Here is a 5,763-nt window from a genome sequence, read left to right as displayed (position 1 = left end):
TTTTGCTAATCTTCAAAGTCTACAATCAAAAAATGCCTAAATGAAGCACAGTGACTGTGATTGTTTTAGATCTGTTTGAACCTGACAGCATTTAACTTTGTGGAGAAACACTGAGAAGTTAGTTTGAAAAGTAGGCTTTGAATGATCAAATTGTCAGTCCCTTGTGATAACCCTTACATCACAAGACAGCTAACACAGTACCATTTTGAGAAAAGTTCATATTGAACCCCATATATTCTCAACCATTACAGTAAAATTAGCATTATCTACCCTGCACCCTAATCACATTATAATAATAGGTCATTAGTGAGACTTTTCCCTTAATTACCAAAAGTAAAAGAAGATTAATTAAAACCATCATCAGCAGATTACATCAGCACTGACACTTTAATATCAAAACAAAACTTCAACACAGGAAGTTATATCCTCATCACTAATTGTGCTCGAAGTTATTGAAACTTGTAGCAGCTTGTGTTCATGAGTTGCATCTTTTCTCCAAGTTTGTATATACAAACCAGAGTAGCCACGTGTAACATGGTAGACTAATGTACCTGTATTAATTCAGCTCCATATTATTGTGTGAAGTTGCAGTGGGTTGGGAGTGGTTGTGTGTGTGTCACATTTTTGGTGAGCCAATGGCTGTAATGTGGTTGGACTAATTAGAGGCAGGTGTAATTGATTGCACTGATACACTAGTCTACTTATAGCCCACACTGCAAACACTGCTGTGTTATTTTGCCCCTCTGTGCAGGCCAGGGCCTATTATATGCCACAGTCTAAAGGCAGCGGAGTTGCAGAGGCTGGAGTGACCACTGGCTATCTACTTGCAGGGTGGTGGGTCTCAGAGGACAACTGCTAAGCCTGTTGAAGTCGATGTGTGGAGTGCAATTGGCATTGTGGCATAGCTGGCTCTGGCCTTGGGACTGTGTGTTTTTACTTGATTTGCAAATGGGACACTGGGCTGTTTTATCTTTAATCTTTTGATTATTGTGTCAATAAATTATCTTTTAGAATTTTATTGACTGTCATTTTTTTGCCCACGGCTGAGACGGTTGGTCAGACTTAGAATCTCTTTGGGTGTGTTGCACACGCCTCTGAATCAAATGTTTTGATTAGCTCCCACAGCATCCATTGGTGCCAACTGGGGTGTCGTAATCAGTAACACGCCTCTAAGTGCTGTGTAATACTGCAGAGTTTGGTATCGATCCAATATCAAATAAATAACAGTTCTAGTATTGCCAATACCAATACCATAACTTTTACCCTATAAAGGCAGCTTACGTAGAGGAGAGCAGTGTGTCATGATTTATGAGATGAACCAGTATCAACCTGCAAATTCTGAAACATTTTAATCACCACTAAATCCAGGTGATTTTTACTTTCCACAATAATGAATTAACACAACACAAACAAAACACACATTTCAACTTCTCATGAATTTTGGAACCTTTTTTTTTTCTTTTGGAGACCTGGGATGTAAATTGGTCATCTACAAAGCACTTTGTGTCAGCTTCTCTTGTGCTTTAGGCTATAATTAAAATAGACGTGACAGTCAACACAAACAGGTTCAGGCATTTTTCGTAAGACATTCGATTTCATTTAATTAAATTACATTTTATTTATATAGCGCCAAATCACAATAACAGTCACTTCAAGGCACATTATGTTGTAAGGTAGACCCTACAATAATACATACAGAGAAAAACCCAACAATCACATGACCCCCTATAAACAAGCACTTTTGGTGACAGTGGGAAGGAAAAACTCCCTTTTAACAGGAAGAAACTCCGGCAGAACCAGGCTCGGGGAGGGGCGGGGCCATCTGCTGCAACCGGTTGGGGAGATGTTATGCATGCATGTTTTAACTAAAACATACCTCAATAATTTCCAAACTAAATAACTGATTTAACACAATTCAGTTGGGCTACATACTGAACTTAAAGGATAGAAACAAAGTATCAGTCCTATCGAGCTTGTATCGATCCACTACCAATACCGGTGTTGGTATTGATACTATCAATATTTAATTTGATCCGCCAACCTCTACATGGCTCTGAACATGCCCAGGAAGGATGGTAGATAACAACAGATAGATATATACACATGGCAATTAACCAAGAGGAAGATCCAAATCTTTACCAACTTAACATGCTGATACTGACAGTGGACAAACAAGGGTCCAACAGATCTGCACGTATTTCTCTAATTTAAGAGGAACAAAGAAATGTCTGTAGTTCAAACCCTTAAGCAGTAATGGGTTAAAAAGGTTAATACATACTGTTTGCTCTTATGTAACAAAGCAATGCTATACGTCGTCCCTGTTCTGAGGTGAAGCATTGCACATAACAATCCCACTGCTGTTTTTTATTAGCCCACGCACGTTCAGTATGATAACAAATACATAGAGACCTGCTTGAAAATCTGTTTGATCCTTCAAACACCGAAAAAAGCCCTGTCAGCTGAAAATCACACAGCAAGTTTAGGCAGTACATTTGTTCTTAGCCTTGAAGTAACTAGATGAAAAATCTTTTAATAGATGTGTTTGAAAGTCTCTGAACTGGCTCATTAATAAAGGAGATGGCTCTGCTCCTGCTGACTTTGTTCTTCCACCTCTGAGTGGGAACAGACCCCGTGCATCTCAGCAGACCTCCAGTTTTTTGTGAAGAAGAGGCAACTTTAAAACGGTTAATATTGAGTATGTGTACTTTAATATAAAGTGTTGCCAATATTTTTACCCTAGAGAAAAGAAGCTATCATAGTTGTCTTTATTGCATTTTTTACCACAAGTCAACCATCTGTGGTACACAACTGTGCAGACTTTGCGACTTATCTTAGGGGACAGATATTGGCACAGCGCATCAAGAGTGTACGGTAATTAATGCCACGCACCATGTTGTTAGTGTAGTCCTGGCTTGTCCCCGGCGTGCTACAAAGCTGTCATGCAACCAAAGCTACTTCTAAGGGTTATGCATGCAAATATATACTTGATGCATGCATTTGATGGTAAAGATGGAGACATTTCCTCTGGGGCAGTGCTCACCAAAGGAATGGACATGAAAGAGGTACGGCATGTGTGGCACGGTGTCAGTATAGGAAAAAAAAGATAAAGACAGCAGAAAGAGAAATGGGTGATTGAGACAAAAGCAGATGAGGAGAGAGTTGAGGTTGTCCTGTCTGATAAACAGAAACATGGCTCATCATCATAGGGAGCACCAGGGGAGGACTGGAGCCCATCTGCCAACTAATACATACTAATGCTCCCCCTGCACTGTACAGTCACCATCAAAGGCACAGACGTGGCATTCAGTTACTGAAACAAAGGTGCGAGCAGTTGGGGGATTTCAAAGGTGGATCATGGTTGAACTGTGTAAGCAACAACTGATAGTGCGATATTTAATATTTCGTCAGTGCGTCTGTTCTTCACCTATCTCAATAACCATTCATCTGATCGGCCACAAACTTGTAAGCGCAGTGCTGAGTTTGGCATCATCTGAATGAGCAGCTCTCATATTTTGGCTGGAAGTTGTTCTCTGTTACCGTGTTCCCCCTCTAGCAGGGATGTCAAACAAACAGCCTGGGGGCCTGCCAAAAGGACCAATCTGGCCTACTAAATGGCTTTGCAGTATTTGAAAACTGCCTTGACAATGAATCACATCACATGAAAGCCGGAGGTCTGAATCATTGTCAGCGTTACAGTCTTCTTACTGACAAATATATTAGCAAAAACCAGAAAGAAAAATAATGAAAATATGAATGAAATTAATAATTCATGGCACTACAAAATCAAGTGAAGACATGGAGTAAAATAGGATAAAAGTAAAGTTGTGCATTAAAAATCAGATTCTATTAGAACAGAAGGCCTATTACTGATGTTGTGTTACACCAAACTAAGTAAAGTGAAGTGATTAAAATGAGTTTGACACCGCTGCTCTATAGTGACTGTGCCTGCTCCTCGCTGTATGTGGGAGGAGGGACATAAAGGCGTGTTTGGGCATAGCCACTGTTGATCACCTGTTGGCACTAATTCACAATTGGATGCCAGATGGGAGGTTGAAGTGCTAAATGTTAGGAAGCTAGCAAGCTTGTATAGCAGCCATGACTGTATGGGTGCAATTAGGGCTGTGTCATATAACCCATGATAACACTGGTATAAATTTTTAAATAATAAAACAGTGTCATATAGCTCTAGAACAAACAGCAATGACCCAAGCCCGGACATGTCTGAGAGCGAGACCAGCGTGTAAGCCTAAGTTGATGATTCAGTAGCTAAAAAGCGAGCTATTTCAATGGTATTTAAGTTGTTTGGCCACAAAGCACAATGCTCCACAAAATGTACTAGAAAAGTGTTTCTGCTAAAGGCTGAAAACACACTATCAAGTACAACTAGGCTATGAAAGCATCTAAAGAGGAGGTGCTAGCAGCTAATCATGTGTGACCCAAAAGTTAGCAGGGGACTTGACCAATCTTCGCAGGAGTGCTCGCTAGTTTCACTTCATGTGATAGAAAGAAGAGATGGTGGATGGAAATTACTGATGAGGTGACAAGGTGGTAAAGATGGGCTTTAAGCAGCTGGATACAAAAAAGATCCAACAAGCATCCAGCAACATCGAAGGTCGGAAATATTTTCCAATTTAAGTTTAGTTATTAATGATACTTTAACATTGTTAAATTACAGTTGTTGTACTTTGACTTAAAATTTCCAGGGAAACAGAACCTACCAGCTACTTTTGTGCTTACATTTGCTGTGTCACTGAATATAGTGCCATGTCAATATCATTGCACCATAATGCTGTTGCTGCTGCTGGCACCTTGAGGCAATAGATTCACACTTTGAATTAGGTAGTCTGCCATCAGTGCCAGAGCTCACCGGATGGAATGATGGAAAATGCTCATTTTGTTTGTAATAATAAAGGCTGCTGCCTGCAGCTGCAATCACAGAAATAAAAGTTTAGCATTGTAAATACCATTATTACAAATTGCTTTAAAACATCATGTTAAAGTTTTGAGGCTACGTTGCCCACCCCTAGGTGTAACACACAGATACATATATTTGCTAAGAGACTGTATCACCAAGCAGGTTCTAATACTCATCTGATAAGTCAGCTTGTAAATAAGCTGAAGTTTGGCACAGCAGGCAGCTGCCTGTTTTTGGTGCACATTCACACACATACAGAAAAAACTTATGTTGACGTAAACGATCAATAGAGACCAAAATGTTTTCTACCATGCCAGCATGATTTGTAATGTTTAGATGGGCATTTTAACATGAGGGTCTATGGAGACTGACTCCCTTTTGGAGCCAGACTGAAGTGGCCATTAGAGACCTTTTTTCTCAATGTAATTGAATTTGTTTTATAATTGTCTTTGGGTTTTCTGCTTTTTCTGTAACAACTAACTTCACTCAGATTAAACGCACGATTACACACACGTTCAGTGAAAGTTATCCTTTGAGGATTTTCCTTTTAAAACAGCAACATTATGATTTCCTGCAATATTATCTGCTTAGCATCCACTGGAAAATTGCAGCTACAAAGCATAGGTAACACTCTCTCTGAATGTGTACTGCACTGTTTAATTAAATTATGTTGATGTGGTTGCTATAGAAAGGTGGATCAATCCAAATATTGAAAGTATTGATACCAACGCTGGTATTGGATCGATACTATTGATCTGCTATTGATAGGCTCAAGACTTTGTTTCCATCCTCTAAGTCCAGTATGTTGCCCACTGAACTGCGTCAAATAATTTTTCCTGGAAATGAAA

This window comes from Perissodus microlepis, chromosome 22 (genome assembly GCF_051167445.1).
Source record: "Perissodus microlepis isolate ML-2025 ecotype Zambia chromosome 22, ASM5116744v1, whole genome shotgun sequence".
Classification (NCBI taxonomy): domain Eukaryota; kingdom Metazoa; phylum Chordata; class Actinopteri; order Cichliformes; family Cichlidae; genus Perissodus; species Perissodus microlepis.
The sequence above is the reverse complement of the archived record's forward strand: the minus strand, read 5'-3'. Positions refer to the sequence as shown.